Source organism: Alexandromys fortis, unplaced genomic scaffold (assembly GCF_014885135.2).
Source record: "Alexandromys fortis isolate MF-2015 unplaced genomic scaffold, M_Fortis_MF-2015_v1.1 scaffold_95, whole genome shotgun sequence".
NCBI classification, from domain to species: domain Eukaryota; kingdom Metazoa; phylum Chordata; class Mammalia; order Rodentia; family Cricetidae; genus Alexandromys; species Alexandromys fortis.
This window is the reverse complement of record NW_026067990.1, coordinates 7,167,004-7,191,816: the sequence shown is the minus strand read 5'-3', so window position 1 is coordinate 7,191,816 and position 24,813 is coordinate 7,167,004. Positions and strand designations below refer to the sequence as shown.

General features: G+C 40.8%; 1 protein-coding gene and 1 non-coding gene across 3 annotated transcripts in view; both read left to right on the top strand.

Annotated features, from left to right (window-relative positions):
- The window catches only part of Fhl1 (four and a half LIM domains 1), a 62,267-nt gene that overhangs the window by 10,371 nt on the left and 27,083 nt on the right, over positions 1-24,813 (top strand). For both annotated transcript variants that reach the window (XM_050159673.1, XM_050159674.1), the window contains exon 2: positions 10,099-10,145. The gene's annotated coding sequence lies outside the window, so the exon portion shown is untranslated. The remainder of the gene's footprint in view (positions 1-10,098; positions 10,146-24,813) is intronic.
- On the top strand, positions 6,393-6,498 carry LOC126512143 (U6 spliceosomal RNA). Its single transcript, XR_007594917.1, has one exon. It is a non-coding gene; the product is annotated as a U6 spliceosomal RNA (small nuclear RNA).

Below are 24,813 nucleotides of genomic sequence, written 5' to 3'. Positions count from 1 at the left end.
CCAACAAAACAAAACAAACCAGAATATACTTGAAGAAACCTAGAGGCATAGCTTCCTAAACATGTACTGTGTATGGCATAGCCTTGTGTTTATAACTTGTAATAGCTTCTTATACTAAATATTGAAGGCAATTGAAACAGTGGTAGGTACTTGTCTCTCTAAATAAAAAAGGCATAGAAAGGGTGCTGGAGAGATAGCTTGGTAACATGCTTGCTGTGTAAGCATGAAGATCTGAGTTTGGATCACCAACACCTATTTTTTTTTTTAATTAAAAGAGCTGTGTGTGGTGGCACGTGCTTATAATTCCAACACTAGGGCCAGGGGAGGCGGTGAGACAGGCAGGTCCCTAGGACTTGCTGGCCATGCAGTCTGTGCTATTTAGTGAGCTGAGGTGCTCTGGTCTCCATGTGTGTGCATGGATGTGTGTGTGTGTGCGTGCACGTGCTGCACACACACACACACACACACACACACACACACACACCAGAAAAAAATCAGAATCCTGTTTTTTTTTCCAGCTCAGGTATAATCAGGATTGGAATACATACCGCATGGCATTGGAATGTTATGGCACATGACAGTACACCTGTATCTTCAGGTACACACAGATAGACACACATAGAGTCGTTTTTATAGGTATAACCTATGATTTGGAATAACAATAGATTTGGAGCTGATTCGGGGCTATCTGTGCATAGCCTCCATACCCTGTTTACACATTTCTGTGTAGCGCAGGCTTTTTCTCTTATCTGTATTATTGAGTGAAATAATTATTGGAAGAAGTTGGGGGCTGCTCTAGTCAGGTGCAATCATCCGTTTGTTACTGTCAGAAAACTTCATAAGGCAGGAAGTGTTTTTGCTGCCACCCTATTGATTGCTGTGACCCTGGTCTGTGCCCACTCCCCTGCCACTCCTGCTTTGCCCGGTGACTGCCCTCTCTGTCTTCCTTCCTGGTTTTCTCTTTATATGTCTTTCCTGTTTCCTTGTGCTATTTCTTCTGCACGGCCTCTGCCGTCTCTTAGAAAATGCATTTCATGAATGTCTCCAGACTGAGTGGGCACTAAACAGGAATCGTAGCATCTTTAGGGCTGTGTTTCCGACTTTTCATTTTGGGATCCAGTAAAACTTTGAGTCTCCTTTCAATTTTGGAGTCAGACTGGAGGTCATAGAGTCGTGAAAGGCTGGTATTCGGAAAACCAAAACAGTATACATCCTGTCCTGCGTTACAACAGTTTTGGAACAATGAATCCATAAAACTAAAAGGATTTATAGTATTCCTGTGATGCATCCTTTAACAATGCTTAAGCAGGTCAATGCTCTGGAGTATAGGTATTTATTGTTTTTCAGACTGTCCCAACATTAGTCAAAGCCTATAAAATGTATGGCACAAAGCATGAACCCTAGTGCAAATTATAGTCAATAAGATAGATTTTAGTTCATAATAATGTATTAATATTGTCCCATCAGTGTGGCAAATGTAGATGTTCAAAGTTCAGTTCCAGGACCCTACCCCTCGAATGCAAGAATCTACAATACCCAATCCTTTATATAAAATGGAGTATATACATGCATATGACCTATGCATATGCTTCTGTATATTTTAAACCATCTTTATATTTTTCACAATGCCTAAGGTAATAAAGTGCTCCCTGCCTATTGTACATTGTTTGGAATAATTACATGAGCAAAATCTACATACTCCACATGCATGTAATGTCTTATTCTCCATATTTTCCATGCAAATTCGGTTGAATCTGTATGTGCAACCCGTGGATAGGGAGGGTCAGCTTTACCCGGAAGTACTGGGGAGGACAGTGGCAGTGGCTCCAGGGCAGGTATGTGACAGCATCTTCTTGTCCCCTTGATGTTTACTCACTTGCTTCTTCTTGCCCTCTTTATCCTCCTGTGGTTATTTGGGGATTGTCTGTTAAAGAACAGGGAGGACGCCTGCATGAACAGAAGCTTGGTGGGTGTACCACAACTACCCGAACATTGCACGTTATACTTTTCTAGCACTCAGAACTTTACTGCTGTCATGGTCTCTTCCGATTAAAATGCTAGGCACTCTGTAAACGTTTTCTGACATGGAATTTGAATGCAAAATTGTGTCCCATTGTGAACTCAGTTTTACCGTCCCTGCCATGTTTCAGACCCTCATACATTTGTCTTTATTGTGTCTGTCATTGCTCCTATTGGAGATAATGGCAGCACCCACGTGGATGTGATTGACCTTGCGACTCGTTGATTGCAGTGGAGCGGCCTGTTTGCCAGTATGCAACTCGCAAATCCCAACTTCTGACAAGTATGGGTCTGAGTACTTCATACAGCGAAATCAACACGTGCTTATTCAGTGCTCACTCTAGAACACACGCATAGGTTGCTGTTATTACGGAGACTGGGAAAATCAATCTCTCCGAGCAAGGAATGCTCATTTTTATTGGAGATGCTGTGAGCAGTGCGGCAAAGCTGTGCCAGAAAGAGTATTGAACTGGGCAGGGCAGGGCAGGGCAGGGAGTGCAAAGAGTCAGGAATTTGAACCCTACCCAGAGGACCATTTGATTCTCTGAGAAAATAATTCCTCCAGTTTATAAAAAGACAGTTTCGCTGGATCATCTTAAGATATTTGTGGATGTTTCAAAAAGATGTTCCATTTTCTTTTGTCTAAATGAGACATACAAGGTTAAACATCCCTAAATGCCCTGGTTTTGGGATATTTCATATTTCAAATTAAGGATTCTTGAGTGGTGAAGTCTACACAAATATTCCAAAATCTTGGCAAAATCATAACTCTTAAATACCAGTAGTTTTAAGATTTCAAGGAATGGGCTGGGTGTGGTCATGCATGCCTTTTCATCCCAGCTCTCAGGCAGAGGTTGGCAAATCTGCCTATGGTCTATATAGTGAGTTCCAGGGCAGCCAAAGCTCCATTGACAAGACCCTACCTCAAAAACATAACAAAACAAAAAAACTTTAAAAAAAAAAAACCAAAACAAAAAACAAAACCAGATTTAAGTGAATGATGTTCAGTCTATGGATATACTTATTGTTTTATGGTACATCTCTGTATATCATATAATCATCATGTGGGGTCCTTGGACCCAGAGTACAGATTCTAGAAATTCAGGTTCATGAGCTGACTGAATCAGGGAGCTGGGGATGGGGCCTTGCCACCTGTGTTAGAACAAGGGTAATTCTGCTATCCACCAAAAGTGTGACAGCCTTGAGATAAATGAAGGTGCCAGCACAGCTTGGCCTGGCGAATACTGCTTGCTCTTTACAGCATGGCACCTTGATGCCACATTTTCTGGAACGAAGGGAGTGTGTATGTATCTTCACCTGAAGGAAGGTGAAAGGCCTAGAGATGACCTCTGTCAGCCATTTTGTAAGGGAACCTAATCCGACTAACCAGGGTTTCATTCTCCTTGATTAAGTCACCTCAGGACCTTACCTCTTGATGTTGTCTTGTTACTTACACTAAAAATGGATTTCAGAGACTATGGAAATATTCACACTCTTGCACAGGGAAGGTCAGGAGAGCTGAGAGAGGAGAGAGAAAGGGAAGGTCATGAGGGTGTCCTTGCCTAGTGTGCAGTCTGAAGTGGTCATCAAGCCCCCTACTACTGGGGCTTCCAGCACATGTGGAACACTAGGAAGGTGTGCTCAGTGGAAAAGGCACTACATATGGGGAAGGGCAGAAAGGCCAGAGGGCTTAACACTGCAGTGGAACCACTTTCCTAAGGGCCTTCATTTCTTCTAGGAGGGAGGAGCCTCTGGGCTCTAATCTAATCCCTTAAAGCAGTGGTTTTCTTTTTTCTCTTTTTTTCCTCTTCCTTTTTTTTTGTTCTTCTCCCTCCCTCCCTCCCTCCCTCGCCTCCCTTGCCTCCCTCCCTCCTTTCTTTCTTTCTTGAGATAGGTCTTTGTGCAACAGTCTTGGCTGTCTTGGAACTCGCTTTGTAGACCAGGCTGGCCTCAAACTCAGAGATCCACCTGTCTGCCTCCTGAGTGCTGGGATTAAAGGTGTGTGCCACCACACCTAACTACTCTCTTTTTTATTTTAAGGATGTTATCCTTTTTCTTTTCACTCCCAAGCCTACATATATTTTTAAACACACTCTAAACTGTTTAGAGTTTTTTTTTTTTTTGTATGAATCTATCTTCACTGTATATCTCTCTTTTTCTGACCACATGAATCTTTAATTTGCTAAGCGATATGGCTAGGATTAAAACTGGGACTTTGACCGCTGGATCCACCCCATTCCTTAGCTTCCTGAGAGTCTAGCCTCGTGTTGGAGGTACTGGCCAGAGCCGTGTTTATTGCCACAACTCTATGCTGTTTCAAGGTCCTTGCCACCACCAAAAAGCGTGCTATCAGCTACTCATAAACACCATTCAAGTGTTTGGTGGTGGGGCCTCATAAAAGAGCAGCAAGGTCTTTGCAGCTAACGCTGAGCCAGGCAGCCTCTCTTAAATGAGATGCACAGAGCAAACTTGAGAAATTGCTGCTATGAAGAAGCCATGCTTAACACTGTTATTTTGTGTCTAGAATTACTTCCCAAGCTCTCTCAGGTTTTCTGTGGATGCAGTTGTCCACACGTTGGGCTGATAAGCAGCTGGAGAAATGGTTCAGTGGTTAAGAACACTGAGTGAACTTAAAGAAACTGAGTTAGATTTCCAGCACCTACATGGGGGTTCACAACCACCTGTAAATCCAGTGCCAGGGGCGCTGACATTTTTTTTGGCCTGGAATTAGGTACACAGGTGGCTCAGAGGCACACATGCAGGCAAAACACCCAGATACATAAAATATTTTGAGGGGTTTTTCAAGGCAGGATTTCTCTTTGTAGCTCTGGCTGTTCTGGAACTTGTTCTGTAGGCCAGGCTGACCTTAAACTCACAGAGATATGCCTATGTCTGCCTCCCAAGTTCTGGAATCACCACCGCCTGGCAAAAAGTAAATTTTAAAATTCTTAAAAGTGTGTTAATGTGATGAAGCTGCAGTTAGCAGACGAAACCAGGACTGTGGAAATAAGGAGAAAAAGGTCCAAACTTGTTCATGAAGAACAGGCAGGTTTAGTGGTGGTAGACTTTGGTGCAGGAATTGGTCTCTGAATTTGAGGAGGACCAATGCTCCAATGCAGCTGTTCAAATTGTCACTGGGCTCTATCCAGTCCTCTTGTCCTTCATGCTTTTTATTTAGCTTGAGTTTGGGGAGTGGGCTACAGAGAGTTCTATGAAAATAGAAATTATACTTGCACGAAAAATTACCCATACTCCTCATGTTAGAGGGGGAAATGCTGTTTTTTTTTTTAATATGAAAGAATGCTTGGAGTTATGGGAAAGTTGTAAACTTGGCAATGACTAATTCAAGCCTTTCAGTCAATTAAGTGAATTTTTATTTCAGCATTTGTTTTATTTGGAATCCACTGTAATCATCATTGAAAGCACACCAATCTTCTTATTTTTAAAGCACAACACAAATATCATTGAACACCAGGGCAAAGGACAAGAGCGTCAAGGGCTTACCTTTTACTGGTAGCAAATATTTGTTGCTCCATTTCCCATGCTGGGCTCGCTGTTTGCTTGTGCTTCTGTAGGCATTTCCCCTAGTGCCTAATAGGTCTGGTCTCCAGTCTATTTTAAATGGTGCTTGGAATTTGTAAATATTATTAATATTTTAACATTTCAGTAAAAAGTGGACAAATACATTTTCTTCTTCCTTTTGGCCAGCGGTCCCTGAAACTTGTGTGAAGCTGTGGCCATGGCAAGAGTGCCTTGGAGTGAGGAAGGGCGAGGCGCATTTCTCATTCTTCCACCTTTGCTTTAGAGGAAAGGCTTCTTAACTGGCTTTAAAACCTACCAAAGCTTACAAATGACCCATTGCTCCAACTGTGGGACATCTGTGCACTTTTTAGTTTTTGAATGAAATGGAATCTGTGGAAAAATGTGGACTGATTGCAACTTTAAATGTGTAGCCCATACAACAGATGCCTTTAAAGAAAAGAACGGATCTTTCCTAAAACCGTATAGTGACGCTTATCTCCAAATAGTGAAGAAGCCTGTGAAAAATAAGTGTAGAAGGATTGAGGAGATGGCTCAGTGGATAAAGTTCTTGCCACACTAGTATGATGGCCCAAGTTCAGATCTCCAGAGCCCATGTAAACACTCTTTGTAAGGCTGCCTGCCTGTAGTCCCAGTGCTGTGGAGAATGGAGGCAGGAGGATCCTTGGGTCTTGCAGGCTAGCCGCTCTAGCCAGTTGGTGAGCTCCGAGTTCAGTGAGAGACTCTGTCTCAAAGATTTAAAGCAGAGAATGACTAAGGAAGGCACCAAGTAGTAACTTGCATGTGCACACTAACAAGTGAGCACACCTCCTCCCACCCCCAAACTAAAACACATGCTCAATTAGATGGCATGCGCAGTAATACTGAGACGGTACAGAGAAGATTGGCATGGCCATCCATGATGATGGTATGCAAATTTGTGACGTGCTCCATATTTCTAAAAGAACTAAATAAGTGTAGAAACCTGTACGTAATTAATGATTTTTCCTGAGTACGAGTATATTACCAAATATACTTTATACCTAACCTTATTTAACAAAACAGACTGTGTTACATTTAAATGACTGAAAGTATACTTTAAATGACTTATTTAATTAATGTTTTACTGAATAGTTATGTTGCAGGTGTTATGCTGAAATTATTAAAATAAGGCATCTATTATCTGAACCATTTATTGTGAGTAAATTGTTGTCGGTTCCTCTAGAGGAAAGGAGCCAGCGGACATTTCAGCTATACTTATTATTGCATTTCATGGTAACGTTGAAAATAAGTTTTGAACGGTACATATGCTAGTGCTTCAGACTCACATATTAATACAAGTAGGGGAATAGTAACAAGGCGAATGGGAAGTCTGAACCTATTGGTTACCGTCACAGATGTTTCTAATTAAGGGAATACTTAGCGTTTATTCCATCCTCGATTTTTTTTTTTTTTTTTTGGTGGAAGAAAGTATCCTGAAGAACATGATTAAGGGGTGGTTGCCATGACAATCACATCCAAAGCAACTGAAAGGAAACAATGAACCCGTGGAGATCATCCATTTTGATTGATTCAACTGGTCATTTAAGTGCATTTAAACAGCTGTTGTCTCTGCTTTTTGGTTTTTCACTTAATTCACTCAATTGATTAGCAACTTGGGGATCCTTTCAGCTTGGCTGGAAGTAATGATAGGGTCATCGTTGTCTCTGAGCAGAATACTTTGATTAAACCTGAAGTGTCTTAAATGTCTCAAAGATGAAATGTCTGGCTTATTCCAGAACAACAAAATGGCATTTCTAGTTTGACGTATAAATTGGTCAGAATAGGGTAAGATTGGCATGATTTCTTTGAAAGTATAACTGACCCTAAAGTATTTCAGTTTTAAGGTTACTTTGCTGTCATCAGATGCTCCTAGGGCTTGACTGTCGTTCAGTTTTCAGTCTTTGTTTCGCACAATATTGTTGACACGGTCTGCTTTATGTCTGCTCAAAGCCAGAGTTCTATTCTACATGTTGAAATCTGCACACAGATAACGCCTACTGTATCTTTATCCTCAGGCGCCCAACTAATGTTAAGTGGAACTAGTGCAGAGAAGAAAGTGAAAAGGCAAGTGTAGGTCAAGTCTCACTGTAATCTTTCTCTTTGTTACTGATGGAAAAACTGAAACATGGAAGATAGCTCCATTGGGCTCAGTGGAACCCCAGTATATGAGCTTTTGCTTCTTCAGTCTGAGTCTTTCTCTCTTCTGCCCTCTGGAGGGTGTCAGGGAACAGGAGATGTAAGGACTTCTGAAATGGATAGCCAGTGTCCTGGTCTGTTTAATAGAAGGTCTTCGGCATCGTGTAACTGGCAGCCCCTCCCTACGCAGCAAGAAATTGTACAGGTAGCGAGAAGGCATTTGTAAGGCCAAAATCTTAGGAGGGAAGCTACTTGACTCTTTTAAGTGGAGAACCAGATTCCTTTTGAGTAGAACCCCGTATAAATTGCATCTGTCTCCAGGAATAATCAGTTCTGGAAGGGTGAGATAAAATAGGATATTGAAACTAGAGTGTGAGGAGTTCAAGTTTGAAATTAAAGTTGGGCCGAATCTAAAAGAAGAATATATTTGGTATCAAGTATTTGTGGGAGTATAATAAATTGTTCCCCCAGTTGATAGAATTTTAGCTGCTTGTCTGCTGTATGTAAGAAGTGACGGCTGTGTATCTAATGTTCTGTGAAGAAGATCTGTGTGTGTGTCATGCTCATTTGATTGTTTGCCTTTGGGAGGCTGCTTACTGTTAGGAAGTTGAGAGAGGTTGGGCAGCTAATGGAAGGGAGAGCCAGTGTTTCACCTCAGCATGTCTGAATCTGGCAACCTGTCTGTAAACAGCAGTGACATGCTCTAGTCTTTCGCAGCTGTATGAAAGGGTGTGGTACCTTCTAGAAACAGCAAGTTTCAAGTGCGGGTGAAGGATGAGATTTTTTTTTTTGTATATGCATGCTATACAACCTAGGTAAAAATAAGAAAGAACGGTTTTTTGTGCCTGCCATTATGAAATATCAGAGTCCGTTAGCACAAACATGAAATAAATAATGCAATATTTTCTCTTGTGCAGGTGGGAAGAGGAGTAAAGGGTAGTCCCTGAGTTGTTTTTTGTTTCGTTTTGTTTTTGAGACAGGGTTTCTCTGTGTAACAGCTGTGATTTCCCTGGAACTCAACTTTGTAGACCAGGCTGGTCTCGAACTCACAGAATCTGCCTGCCTCTGTCTCCCGAGTGCTGGGATTAAAGGCGTGCGCCACCACCACCTGACCTGAGTTCACTTCTAAACAACTCTCTTCGAACGTTAGTTCTTTACCACTGAGACAGATTGACCTTGCTTTTGAGTTGGCCAACGAGAACCCTGTTCTTTTAAGTTAACAGTGTGTCCATTTGGACTTCATAGTTGTCCTTAACTGTGCCAGTCATCATTAAGATCTCGTAAACAGACAGATCTATACATGTCTATATTAGCATATAGAACTAAGTGCACCAGCTCTTGTCTGGCACACAAAAAATGACATCTGTAGTTACTGCTTGTTTGATAATCAGCCTGGAAGTGGTTGTGGGAGCACAGGAGGGATTTCAAGCCTGATTGCAACCCCTGCTTTATGTTTGTCCCATTGCAACTTCCTGAGAGCCTGTTCTGGGTGTGGGAACAAAACAGTTGGCAGCCGATTGTGGTGACACATACCTGTGATGCCAACAGTGGGGGAGGTGGAAGCAGGGTGATCCTGAATTTGAGGCTAGTAAGGATTACACAGTGAGGTCCTTTCTCAGATAAACAAAACCCAAACAGGATCCTGCTCAGGGAGAGTTGTCATTTATCAGGTTCCCTTTACAAGTGATAGAAGGTACCAGGGGATGCGTATGGGATGGTGGGGCAGCTGCCTGTATGCCAGGAGGACATTGTGTTGTGCATGTCTATCATGGGTAGACCAGAAGGGAGACACCTGTTTCCTAGGACCAGGGCACCATTCTCATTGGGAAGAGCCTGCGATCTAGTCTGCATCCTAATCCTGCTGTTGGTGGGAGATAACTTCAGTGGTCACAGGGTACTTCATCTCCATGACAACACCTAAATATTCCTCTGGTGACTTGTGCTCTATACTCTGGCTGGATCAGAGCCCTCCTGTGGCAAAATATTCTAAAGATTTTAAAAGAGAAAGGAAAAAAGTCTCAACTAATAAATGTATTCTAAACGACTGAATCATTTGTTTTGATTACCCGGGTGATTGCCAAATGTTCATTTAAAACTGAAATAGGCCATGAGCTCACCCCCCCCCCGAACAATGCTGAGAGTTTGAGCTAATACAGCTTGATAATGAGGGAGCCGGATCGACTGCCAGGGCTAACGTTATATGATAAACAGACATTTGGAGAAATATGCAGACCATCTTGGCTATTTCCCGGCGACTCTTCGGGTTAGAAATACAAAGGAGAATGTGTTGCCATGCGTCTTCTCAAAGGAAGATGATTTTTTTTCTTTATTTCTGACTTTTCTTCTAAAAAGTAATTTTGCTAATTTTTTTTTCCAATTTAGGCAACCAGTAGCTGTGTCCAGCCCTTCCGGAACACATCCTGTGTGAGGTAAGAGCTACTAATTGCTACAGATTCTTATGCTGATCTCTAACTTGCCAGTTTGTGGCATTATTCAAAGAGCTTTGTTTGTTTGAGAAGTTTAAGAAGGTTTATTTTAGTTGGCCCAACCAGTATCACTGCTTACCCTAAATATTAGCTCTCTGGGGAATGCCTTTTCAAGCAAAAACCTCATTTGCTTTGAATTTGAGAACTTAAGAGTGAATGTGGCGGGCAGCACCGAACTTGAAAAGAAAGAGCAGCCCAAGTTGCAGGGTGAACAGTAAGCAAACCCTGGGATGAGTGGAAGAAGACTCTTGCTGGTGGCTGGAAACCCGGTGCTTTGTGCCAGCCGAGTGCTTCAGGCCCAGGAAGCTTTCTGTCCTGGGTGGAAGGAGGCAAGTCACTGTAAGAACCCGGTGCTAACACCACCGAAGAGTGTTTCTGCTGGGTCACCGTAACGTGAGCCAATATGCGTTTTCTAGTTTGCCCTCAAGTTCAGAAACAGCCATGCACCATGAACACGGTGCATGTAGCCACACGGTCTGGACTTTTTACTGTTGGCATACGTTGGCGAGATATCCTCTGCTTCCTTTAGCCGGTGGCTGATTTATGCTCTGTGGCAATTCAGGCTTCCTTATTTCTTCCCTGGAGAGAAGGGACATCCATCTTTGAAAATAATTGGAGGGACATCTGAGAGAGATCTATGCCAGGTACAAGGCAAAAATGAGTGCTTCCTCTTGTCCCCCAGTCTCTGTATTTATAGGAGAGACATGGTATTTGCAAGCCCTGTACTTGTTGAGATTTCCAGTTTTCTACATGAAAAGGTCGCTGTGCTGGCGCCTTCTCTACATAGGTAAACCTGCTAAAGTCCCTTTTTCTCATATTCTTTTTGAACGTTACAGAAACACGCAGGGTTATACTGCTGAATCTTGTTCTTCCTTTGATCTGCTGAGCCGCACTGTGTGCCAAGGCAGGAGTGTTACACAGAAGTCAAGCATTTTAGAGGCAATATTCTTCAGGTGTAGGGCATACCTAGATTATTTTTCCTTTACCGTAAGAAAACTGAAAATGCCTGCAATTTCTGCTACCTCCATAGTAAGCAGGTATAAGCAAAAAAAGTGGGTGATACTGGCTGCGGATACAGCTGTGTCTAGGGCCAAATGGAAACTCTGCATTTCACACCCTACTTTTTTTTTTAACATTTTTTTGGTGGGGAGAAAGTTAAATCATTCAGGAAAATGGAGTTTTCAAGTTCCATAGGAGGATGGTTAAATTTTAAAATGATATGTCCCTTTTTAAGATTTATACAGCATTTATCTTCCACAAAATTTGCAATTCTAGGGCTTGACATTACTCCGTTTGGCTGCCTTCGGTTTACAGAATTATTTGGAATACAGTTGAACACAACATAATTCTTTTAGGAAAAATTCTAAAGACAAAAATTTTTGTGCTTTGGGTGTTTTACCTGCATATATGTCTGTGCAGTCCCTGAGGAGACCAGAAGAGGTTGCTGGATTCCCTATAACTTGATTTGCAGTCCCTTGTGAGTGCTAATCAAACTTGGGTCCTTTAGAAAAGCAGCTTAGTCACCCAGCCATTTCTCCAACCCTCACAAAGCACTTGTAGCAGACACATGAGCTGGGCTAAATAAAGTACTTTAATTCGTACTGTGGAAATGATAATATTGTTAATGAATTGGATACATTTCACATTTAGGAAATATTTGTATAACTGCCATATGGTTATTTTCATTATTGATCTGGCAGGTTTTTTTTTAAATATTCACCAAACAAAAATTTCGAAGACAGTAGTCATAGTGATTTGATGTGTGCCATTGATTTTGATGTGATTTCTCTTCTTGGAGCCCACATAGTCTGCGTACAAATCAGCACAGATGGATTACACAGGCTTAAAGCGTTGAGAACTCTTCCATCTAGAGCCCTAGTCTCACACTGGTAGGCTGGATCTGGCACAGAGAGGTGTTCTTTGAAAATGCGAGTGCGTTGCCAGCCTTGAAAAATCGAGAGCTTTCACACTCTTAAACATCCACATTGCCGTCTCTTGAAATAGCAGAAGTTTTGGCACCACCAAGCCTACGTTCCCATTTGGCTACAATAGGCTGCAGCCAAATTGCTGCTGTTCCTTTGGGAAGAGCACAGGCTGCGAGACTTGCCACAGCCTTCAGCTCTCTCTACAGTCTTCGGGACACAAACGGTGGGGGCCTGTTGGCACACTAGAACACCTTGCTCACATAGGCACTTGGCTTTTCAACCTCACTTGAAGATAACATTGTGGGTGGAAAGTTCCGACTGTCCTTTCTTGCAGATCATTTGGCTTCTTATTCTGGCCTGAGCCATCCATGCTCATTTTAAGGAGGTGCTTTAAACGGGTGGCAGGTGAACCCTAATCTGGTGGTACCTGATTAAGAGGAGCATCAAAACACATGAGTACTTTTTTTTTTTTATCTTATTCTGGAAGATTCCTGTGGTCTCTCCCAGGGCTTCTCAAACTTGAAAGTGCACATTGTGACATAGGACTGGAGATCCTGCTTGTCACACTGCTGCTTGTCCGAGCCTCCACTGCTCCCAGTCACAAAAGGGTTTTACTCTAAAGCGACCCAGAGATGAAAAGCCTCATGCAGATCCATTGTTGTTCCTTTGGCTCAAGAGAGGGCAAGCAGTATCCTCTTACAAAGGCTGGCCTCGGGTCAGTCTTTCTCAGCTACACCCGAGGTCCCTTCTGATTGCAGCAAGGTAGTTTAAAAACACAACTAGTTTCAATACAATATATCACATGTAGAAGATAAAGAAAACGTGTAAGTTTTTATTCTAAATTACATGCTTCTAGTAAAAATGTTACTTATGTTAGAGCAGAAGAACTATGAATTATGGATAGGAACTTTAATTATCTGAGATCATATTTATGTGACTTTTGGAATACTTCGAACAAAGACCACAGGAAATAGGCTGATTATCAAGTCTGTAGGTGTGAAATTACCATGTAAGCTGTAATGAGGTAGAAGAGTCAGAAAGAAGATAGACCAGCAGATTCATATACCTCCGTCTCTACTGTGAAATGGTATAATTTTAACAAAAAGGAAATCATGCCCAGAAAATTGGCTGCACATAGGAAAAGATAATTTCAATATTACGTACAGAAGTCGTGCAGGTAGTGAGGTCTTCATAGGCCTGGCATGAGGTGCATGTTCCAGAACTACTGGCTGACGGAACTCGTCAGGAGGTAGATGGCTAAAGCCATTCGTTCACATTATATCACAAAGTGAGTAGATGCATGAAAACCCATCTAGCCCTAGTGAAATTTAAGGACAAACAATTGAAATGCTAACCAAGCTCAGGCCCACCCTTAAAACAAGAGAAAGAAGTGATACAAACTAACTTGTAAATGGCAGGAGTCAAATATTGTAGCTTTGAATCTTGTAATCCTGTTTGAGGAAGGGTGTTCTAAGCAGATTATCCCTAGAACAGGAGAAAAATGACCCATGTTTAGGTATCCACCACAGTGTTACTTGTAAGAATAAATAATTAGAACAAATTTAATTGTCTAGCATTAGAAAGGTGGCTCGTTTATTCAACAGGTACATTTTGTTCAACATTAGTCATTGAACTTGCGGCTCTGTGCATGCTAGGCAAGCACTCTACAGCCTTCTTTTTGCTTTATTTTGAGACGGTCTCAACAATTGCCCACACTGGTCTTGGCACTCACTCTGTAGCCCAGGCAGGCCTTGAACTTGCGATCCTCCTTCCTTATTCTCAAGTAGCTGGGATTGCAGGCCTAAGGCTCAACAAAAACTTCTGGTTAAGTAAATTTTGATGGATCTGTAGTGGAATGCTATGAATTTCTTAAAAATTTAGGTTTTGATGTTTGTTTATTAATACGAAAGAATATAACAAAAGCTTGCTATGGTACAGGCTGCAAATTGTGTGTGTATGTATGTATGTTTGTATGTATGTACGTGTGCATGCACACACTCACGTATCGTGGTTGTAACTACAAGGTGATATGGATGTACGGACAAGAACTGAAGGGCATGTGGATGAATGTAAGTACCATTTTATTGCTGGTTTATGATGCTTGTTTATTTTAAAGTAAGCTTGTACTTCAGGGTTAAGAATCACACAGTAGGTAACTGATTGAAACAAACTCATAGGTTGCTTATTCCTGCTACCATACAGTAAGTAAATGATTATGAAACATGGCCTTTTGGCCCTGGCTAGAACACGGAGTTCCAGTGGTACAAGTCTTCCTTGTGTATCTTTATCCCATTAGCTCAAATTCCTGTATCTGCTTCTTCTTCTGTGTTCTTGGTGATCTCCATGACCAAGAACATATATTGTGTTCTAGAGCTTCATGATGTAGGCCAGTACCAGGCAGGGGATGAGTCTTCATGTCTAAAGGTCCAGTATATGCTGGAGAAGAATCTTCATTTTGTTCTAACCAGAGGGTGATGGGTATGTAGCCCATCATCTCCATTCCTTTGCAGAAGCCTGCAAAATTCACTTTCCGGCTAATGGTCCTTGCCTTCCCTTCTGCCATGCTCTCTGTTTCACACGAACTTGTTTGCTTTTTAATTAGGTCAGTTACTTCATGTCTGTTTTTCTTTTTTGATATGGTTTCCTCTGGCTTGACACCACATATTTTCCCCACATGTCATTGCCTCTAGAGCTTCATGTTGCAGGCATTTTTCAAGGGGAATGGCGAGCACATTGCTGGGGAGGGGAACTCTTGACTCTCTTGCTTGCCCTTTGCTTGCATGAGCAATTCCTATTTCTTTTGGGTTTAGTTCTGTTTGGTTTTGGAGTCTTCACAGTTGGTTATGTTTGGACTAAAAGATGCTTCAGAACAAATAATGGTAAGTCAGATCCGTCTGGCAAAGGTGCAGCATGTTTGTTAAGGTTACTGGTTTATTTATCTCCCCTGTCTCTATGGTGACTAAATCTGAGTCTGGGATTTAATGGACTTAATTTTGACCTTCTGTAACATCTCCTAACTTTTCCCAGCCTTTTACTGAAAAGGAATTCATTTTCACTTGAAGAAAGAAATGCGCTTCACTTACAGAAGGACTTTTAACCAGACTCTCAAAGGTGGTCTCTCTAGAGTTCTTGATTTTTTTTTTCAATTTAAAAATTGTGGTTTTTTTTTTTTTAAAGAATGCCTTATGTGGATGAGTGTTTGCTTCCCCTCTGTAGTGTGTGTGTGTGTGTGTGCATGTGTTTGCTTCCCCTCTGTAGTGTGTGTGTACGTGTACATGTGTTTGCTTCCCCTCTGTAGTGTGTGTGTACGTGTACATGTTTGCTTCCCCTCTGTAGTGTGTGTGTGTACATGTACATGTGTTTGCTTCCCCTCTGTAGTGTGTGTGTGTGTGTGTGTGTGTGCGCGCGCGCATGCATGTGTACGTGTACATGTGTTTGCTTGGTGTCTGCGGAAACCAGAAGAGGGAATCAGAGCCTCTGGAAGTAGAATTACAGTCTGAGTTGCCGTGTGAATGCTGGGAATTGAAGGCAGGTCCTCAAGAGCAGCCAGTGCTTTTAACTGCTGGCCATCTCTTCAGCCCCCAGAATCTTTAATTTTTACAGTCCTCAGTCAGAGTACACATCACACTCAACAGCACACATATATGTATTCAGTACTACTGGTGTCCAAAGAGCAATTTTCTTTTCGGTGAAATAAAGTATCTGTTAGTTATTATGAATGAACTATTTTTATGAATATATTATTAGAGAGCTTATTGTAAGGATACTAAGTCAAAGGGAACGTTGATTATACAGAACATACTTTATTTTTAAAATTATTTCTTACTCATTATAGGATTATAAATTTACATGTTCATAAATGCTTAGACTATATCTCAGAGTTTAAATGTGTTGAACTGCACCATAGATGCCACAAGAAAAGTTTAGTTTGACCAGAATTCCCATAGAAGTCATCTTTGGGTACTGACATTCAAATCCATCATTTCTTCTGTACCTCACTCATGTGAATAAAGACATAGTGTCTGTCTGAGGAAGCTAGAGTCAAAACATGTTGGACCTCAGTTGCTTTAGATATCATACAGCACTTTTCAGTCTCTTTTATATGGTGGGCACCTCAGAGGCATTCCAGTGTCGGGAAATGTAATAATTTATTCAAAATAAAGCCAGAGTATATTACTGTATTTATGTCTACTACATAATGTGTTGTTCTACTCATGAAAAATGTCTATTTTAGGTCCTTTCACCTTCTCTAAGAACAAACTCACGTGAATTTTTCTTAAAACCCAAACACAGGAATCAGAAATGATTAATAAGGTTTGCAGCAAGGGCTGTAGCAAGGGAAGCAGCCTATGTTCTTCTGACCTTGCTCTGCAAGCATAAAATAATAAAGCTCAGATTTATCATCAAGTTTAACTCAGGTCCAGTACATATTGGTAAAAACAAAAACTTCATCTGAGGTATCAGAAAGTCTCCAAGACGTGGAAGTTGTTTTAAGACCTTGTCTGTCTGTCATCAGCTCTTCTATTAATAGGTCAAAGCCTTGAGAAGCAGCAGCAGATGCAGGCTTGGAAAGATCCACGCTTGTGAGATGAATGTTGGATACTCCCTAGTTTCTGGTTTTGAAAACTTGACTCACTTACCTTAGAAACAACTATGAACTCAGTAAATGTATTAGGTCAGGTTCATAGGTACATCTTACAAATGTCATTCTGGCCATATGAGAAGTGTATCTGAGGTAAAGCTTTTTGGGAAATCACAGATTGAGGCCAGAAACCCTCAGTAACACTAAAAATGAACAATACTTCTGCCATTTTCATTATCATTATTCTATCACTTTATGTCACATGGTGAAAGCCCAGTGTACTATGCTGGTAATTGTTATAACTTACGTATTTCATTACTTCTTTCATTGGTAGTATTTCAGCTCTGTTTAAAACGGCACTAAGAATGAAGCCAATTTAAGGAGACATGGATGATCTCTATAGAATACATTTAGAAGGGTAGCCACATTCTCTTGTCCTGTTTGCCAGGCATAGACCATCTCTCACTGAGAATATCCAACTCTTGGCTAAATAGTTTCTTAAACTGTTCTTTACCTGAAGAGAAAAGCTATGGTACATAGGTAGTTTAGTGTTTATTTGTGGTCGTCATGGAGTTTTGTGGGCATCTCTTAAATCATGAGTTTTATATGTGTGATATAACTAGTTCTATACATTATTCAAGACTTGGAAAACTAATTTGCTGAAAGTATTCCATGGGTTTCTTTCCTAGAACCAGTAGAGATTTTGTGAACTATGGTGAGCATTTACATACACAATTACTAGTGTATATTGCCTAGGAGATTTAGAACCCATTTTGCCTTTTTAAATTTTTTTGTGTGTGATGGCTATTCTTGCTTGTGCTATTTTGCCTGCATGTATTTCTGTGTATCTTTTGCCCACAAAGGCCAGAAGAGGGCATCAGATTCCCTGGGACGGAGTTACAGATAGTTGTGAGCTGCCATGTGGGTGCTGGGAATTTAACTCAGGTCTTCTGGAAGACCAGCCAGCGTTCCTAACTGCTGAGCCATCTCTCCAGCCACCTGTACAATGGTATCCTTAGCTCCTTTTAATGTTTCAACTGCAGACTAAGTGGAGATGATGTATCCCACCCTTTGCACTGGCTCACATGCCAGGTTGAACTGGGAGACAGTACAACATGCTCCAGTATTTTTGAACCCAAAGTGTGTTCCCAGCCCTATCTTCTGTACTGCGTCAATCTTTATAAAACTATACAGGTTCTTGACCTATTGGCCCCTCTCTGTTTCCCCTTTCTCCCTCTGAAACCGTTCAAATCATAAAGAGTAAAGGATTTTATTGATATTTACCGTCTTAGATTGCATTCCCCTTTCCACAGGAAACTGGAAATTCCCAGGGAACAACACCCCTGGTAATCCTTTAGTTTCTCTACATCGTTTATTCTCTAGTGCCAGGGCTTTGGTAAACATTGTCTAGTGACAAACTGAACCAGAGGCTTTATATCACTTACTGATGATGGCGTTACCTGGTAGCACACAGAAAAGTCTCAGGATCTTTGTTTCCTTCCCTTTTCCTCCAGTAGCCACATTATTGACGCCATGACTGTTGCATGAAACAGTCTTTTCTTTCTCATTATAACACAGCACTGCTCCATTGATTTTATTAGGTTCTTCAGAGAGGAAACGGGAATTCCAACAGCGAACGCTGGTTCATATTACCTGGATCCTATAATTAAACCTTTTACTACATATGGCTTATCATATCATCTGACTTAAGTTTTTGGATGATTTAACTCTAAACAAACTGTTGTAGATTTTATTCCATGGCTTCAATTTTGACATTTTAGTGATGCTTTCACACTTGGCTCACATCTTGGTGTTTATTTTGGTGGTGTCTAAGAAGAGGTACTAACTGGAGTGGAAATGTGCACAATTTTCAGATTCTAGGGATTTTATTTCTCCAGCAAGTAGACAGACACAGATACTGTTCTCTTTCCCAACATGTTTCATGATTTCATGTTGTTTTTGCTATTGAGTCTTGGAAGGCCGGCCTAGGAAATACAGTTAGGGTTCTTTTCATGTGGATGATTTTATTTGAAATCAGACAGTTGGTATTGAGAGTAGCACACAATGTCTTAGGTACCATAATGTATGTGGGGGGGGGGGTGGGGGGTAGAGTTCGATATTGAGGCAGGAGGTTACAGGTTTTTTTTTTTTTTTTTTTTTTTTTTTTTTTGCTAGTGTGGTATTACTTTTTGTATGAAGTCTGCAATGTGGTTGGGTTTTTGGTACCTAATCTTCATGGATTTAATAAGTACTAAGAGTACAGAAAGTCATTCTAGTTTGATGACGTTTACATTATAGTTCATACAACTTTGAAATTTACACAAGTGTTTTAGAGGTTGGACCAATAGTTGACTTACATTTTGAACATTGTATTATTTTAAAAACCTTAAAACAACAGACACATCCGACTGTGTTTTGTAGTGTTTTAGCATTCTGAAGGAACACTTACTGATCGACTTTAAAATAAAGTAAGTAAAGGTTATTAATGTCAGCCTAAAAAAATTTTGCCTGGCACTTACTAGTCATCCATCAATGTCAGTGTAGCATTTCTGTTGGGAGAGGAAAGACAAAGGTCTTCAGAAAGGCCATTACACTAAAGCCATTGGTGTTAAGGTATTGGCCTGTGAGATCTGCTGTTACATTTGGGTTTCCAGTTACAGTGAGCACTTACCCATCTGTTATATTTAGTCTTGTCTAGTGCGTCAGGAATCTAGGAAAGGGTGAGTATACACTTTAAATTTGAAACAGCCATAAAGAGGGCTATACAGTTAAGAGGTTGGAGGCCGGCTCCAGCATCATCCCTCAGATGGGGCTATGAATGGATCGGGAGACTATTAAAAGTTTGAGGATGCATGTGTGCAGCATTGCTGTTCAGTGTGAGGTTTGTAGGGATTCCCCATTTGTGCCAGCAGAAGCTTCAGACGGGTTTGGCAGAGTCCTTTCCTTTAGAAGCAGTGGCACTCACTCCACTTCCTTCCATTCCACACGGCATGACTCGCCCATGGTCTTAAATACCGTTTGGAAGCCACCGTCTGCTTGTGCCGACCTGCTTTCAAGTTTTTGCCTTTCTCCCACATCCAGGTCTCATAGCTCAGTCTTGCTTTCGCCTTACTATGCAGTTAAGAGTCAAGGATGACCTTGAACTTCTGGTCTTCCTGCCTTTCCCTGCCCAGTGCTGGGTTTACAGGTGTGTGCCAACACCTGCATTTTTAGGCTGTGCTGGGCATTGGATCTTATGCCTGGGAGGCAAGTACTCTGCTAAGTGCATCCCGAGAACCATATAACCATAAACCTCTCCCAACATTTGATTGCGAACATTTTGTATATTTTCCATCCGTAGTCTGCCAGTAACAACGGTGTGTTCTGCTTGTTTATACTGTGTATGTCTATAGGCCAGTCTGTTTTCCTTGGGACTATAGTTTAATGTAAAGTTAGTGGATTTCTTCAGCAGTTAACTTCAGATATTTTATACACGCAAAGTCTAGATTTTTTTGAACACTGCACTAAGGCGCCTAAACTGGCATAGCATGCCATGAAATAAATTCCTCAACTTTACTTTTAAAAGGAATAGTTTTTCTGGAATTCTGGCATAGAGTTGATGAAAACCCCACTGGCTCATTTTAAAACTGAAACTCATTCTGTGCCCGGAACTCTGCTGACTTCTCACTGAGGCAGGATTCGCTTACAAGGTTCATTTTCTCCAGTTAGAAGCTAGAAAACTTCTTATAGAGAGGTAGGACCATCCTTAAAAGAGCTGCTGTCATCAGATGTTGCTCCTTCCCGCCTCCCACTGTCCCTGTTGCATTTGGAAGGCAGGAGAGCAGCTAGATTGGTGTGTGCTGGATTCAATCCCAAGCCCTGCTCTTAAAGTCAGAGTGTTAAGTGCAAATTATTAAAACAACACTCGCTACAGTTTGAGCAGAGAGTGCGGGATGGACATGAAAGGTTTCGATGCATGGCGTTTTGTTCCTGTTTATGTAGAGAGCTCTTCCTCTATTCTTCCAAAGCTGTGTGGGTCCCTCATTCCATCCCCCAATTGGCCCATAGGGCTGACTGGGCATGCTTCCTTCTGGAAGTCTTCACTAGCGCTCTTGAGGGAACTGGCAGGAAGACCCTTAAAAGCATTTCTAAGTAGTTTCCCCACCTCCTGTATGGGGTAATCTTCTGCTTTCCTCTTTGGTTTCGACTGCTCTTGCTTGGGTTGAAAAATAGGCTTGCTTCTGTTGTGTCGGGAGAGCATGAATTTAAAAGAATTATACATAAAGATCTATATAAACTTGACCAACTGCTTCAAACAGACACATGACTCTTTGCTGCCTGTAAAAACTCATTGGCATGGTGGGATTATGTGTACTCGGGTCTGGAGAGAGACTATTAGGTTGCAGCATGTTTGATTCATCTACCACTGACTCGCCCTTTGATCTCAGAATGTGACTGACTTGTCCTGTGATGGCTTCATAATCGCCCATAATAAAACTGATTTACTATATATAGTGTAAGAGTTGAGTTTTAACCTATATCTAGTTTCTGTAATAGGTCAAATGTATGAAAGATTTCATTAGAATTTATGTATGTACATTAAGCTTTCAAATCAGATTTATTTTTACCAATAAAAGTTTGCATAGAAATACTTCTTATTCTGTAGTTCATATGTACAATACCATATTTCTGTAAAGGAGTTGAAAAGATTAATGATATGATCTATAAGACATGTTTAAAGTATTTAAAACTTGATTACACTATGTGATTTGGGCTTGTAGGAAGATGGTAAGGGTTCTGGATTTATGCTTACAACAGGTGACAATACTTGGGCTTCTATTTTTAGTTTGACCTCACCCACTTCTCTAAAGGTGAGGTACTTAATCTAATATCTTGGTTCATCCATCTGAACACCTGTAATGCTGTTCCATTAAAAGAGGACCTGGTTTACATTCGCTAGCATCGGAGGATTTAGCGTAGAAGGTGGCTCAGAAGTTCAGATTGCTGGGTAGTGAGTGTCTGTTTGTGTGCCTAATGACAATCTTGACAAATTACTAATTACTACATTTAGAACGTTACATCTCTGGAGGGAATTGATATTTGATATTGTTGTTCTGTGTGTTCTAAGTTACCATCATAACAGTAGGAAAATAAACCCCGTCCTGGCTGTGTTACAGAAGGATTAATCACTTCTTCAAGTCGTTGCTAAAGCTCTAGTCCTTTTAAACAACTGAGAACAGAAGTGTTCCTTTTCTTATTGCCTCTTCCCCCAAATAAAAGTCTTACAACTAACTTTAGTTACACTTCTTCACTTGTTGAAGTCTTTCCAAGTTATATTCTTTGTAAAGAATGAAGGATGGAGCATGTCAATTACTTAGAGCAGCTAAAAATACCCTATACAAGTATGTAGAGGAGAGGGCTTTGATTTGTACATCAAAGCGAAGAACCAAAATTGTGTGAGCTTGCCTCTATACACTTGTTCCCAGCTACTTGAGTCTTTGCAAAGACTCAGATGCTAAGTACAAGAGGATTGGAGTAGTTCAACTCTGTCTGAAACTAAAAAAAAAAAAAAAAAAAAACTAGATTACTATTTTCTAAATCCAATGGACTTGAAAGTTCGGGCCAGCATGAGGGAGAGGATTCTTACCACAGAGATTCTTGGTCCCCCCTTTTTTTAAATTCATAAGCACAAAGTTTGTTCCAAATTAGTCATTCTATAATTACTGAAAGATGCTTGTTATTTGGCTTGGCCATGTATTTAATAAATCATATAAACAATGAAAAAACTTAAATGTTCAAAGCTATACAAAATAACTTAGTCTTTCAAACTGGACTGATGTAGTCTATAAGGTCTCTTTCAGAGCACTTTAGGTACTTTGTGTGTTTTTTTAAGGGGGTAAAAGAAAGGGCGCTTTAAGGCTTCCCTGAGGGTAATCCTCTTGGCTGGATCATACTCCAACATTTCCCCAATGAGGTCAAAGAGAAGCTTGTGTTCAGCATCCTGAGATAGCATAAACTCCTTCAGATCTTGGTCTTTTCATAATGATCTACCTCAAGGGTTTGTGCCATGTGATACATGTGAGTCATGTGCAAAATGAGAATATCTACTTAGAACAAAGCTTAGTTAGCTTATGAGTAGATATTAGATACACAATATTGAGCACATACCATTCGCTCAAATAATTATACAGCGAAAGCAGGACAGCCATCAATATCAGCATTCTATCTATGAAAGAAAATTAGTTTTCTGGTAAATAACTTGGTGGTTTGACCATCACATTTGTGGAGAAATTGATTTCAAGACTGGAGTCTCTCCTCTAGGTACAACACACTAAAGCCAGAAAAAAAATGCTCATTGCTCTTATTTTGTTAAATAAAAACTTAAAATGAATTTAAGTCCAATCTTGTTATCTCAATCTAATTGTACTAAAATTTAAACTGATTTTTTTTTGTTTGGTTTTTGAGACAGTCTTGGGAGGTTGTATGAGCTTGCCTGTTTCTTGCTCTATATACTAAGCTATCCTTGAAATTGTGGTAACAGTCCTGCCTCTGGCTCCCAAGTGCTCGATTTATAGGTGTGTGCCCTCAGCCCTTGCTTATATGATTTGTGAACTTGTTCAGAGAGATTGGAAATTAAATACCTTATTTTACATGCCTGAATTCATGTCTTCCCTGTACAGTTCCTGATCCAAAATGGTAATTTATATAAGTGTAAGTATGTACTTATATAAGCTTAAATATGTATTTGTCGCATTAAATGGGGAGCTACTTTGAAGGGAAATAAGAGTAATTAGGTTTTCCTGTATTTTCATAGTCCTGGTTTGCTACAACACTCCACATCAGCGTCTAGCAAAAAATAGTGTGTGTGCTTTTAAAAGAGTTCCCTCAGAGTCTCCCACTATCTTGGACTCACAACCTTTCTACCGCCTCTTATAGATCCCTGAGCCTTGAGGAGGAGGTGTTTGATCAAAAACATCCCAATTTTGGTTCCGCTGATTTATAAACATCAATCCTTCTCTTGCACCCACAGTTAATTTTTTGTAATGTTTGCTGTGAAATTGGAGTGAAGGGGCTGGTGGCATTTTCTTGCCTTGTGCATCTGTAGAAATGTTAATCAGTCACAGATAGTCACGGACCTTCTCATCCTTCTTTCAGTTCTTCTGTGACCTTTTAAAAAGCCAGTGCCTGTTTCAGAAAGGATTGAACGTTGAGGCTCTAGGAGTCAAGGTACTCTTGGGCTTTGAAGCAGAAACAATTGCAGGCTGAACTGAAAGGTTTCTGAGGTAGATGTAGTTGAAGATTCCATGACAGACTTACATAATGAACAGGGCTGCTACTCTGTTTTCCCAGCGTGCAGGTTAAGGTCAGACCTGTGACTCAGAGTTGTGCACTTTCTTGGTAGTATGCATCAGTGACTTGTCTCCAGTCTCATCCCAGAAGGGCTTGTGCCCAGCTCTGGTTGCTCACATTTTAATCCCCAGCTGGGAGGCCTCCTTTCCTTTTTTTTTTTTTTAAAAAAATAGATAAAGAAAACAACATGAACATTTGGAAGCCAAGTGCTTTAGAGGTTTTCAGCCTAAAGACTTAATGAACACCAAGGCACCCTCTTAATTGAGAAGTAGCTCTTAGTTGCCACTAATGCCTCCTGGTGTGGCTCTGCATGGATATTTGGTGTGTACATACTTAGTGATGTGTTTTATTAAGTTGGATATTTTAAATTCATTGCCTTTGATTTACTATAAAGAATGCAGACTTGGGACCAAAAGCTACTTACTCTCTGGATAGCTTACTAGCTAAAGGTGATCTTAGCATAGTTGGCATAAGATTTCTAGATGGCATCTTCTCTCTATATACAGAAATAATCTGCCACGTCACTAGGTTTTGGGAGCTACTTGATCCATTTGAAATTTCCATTTGCTTATCTTGTTTTTTTCTCTATTACTTTTTTTTTCTTTTGGTTTTTTGAAACAGGGTTTTTCTATGAAGTCCTAGCTGTCCTGGAACTTTGTAGACCAGGCTAGCCTCAAACTCACGAGATCCACCTGCCTCTGCCTCCTGAATGCTGGGTTTAGAAGCTTGCGCCACCACTGCCTGGCTCATATCTTCCTTTCTTTGTGATCAAAAC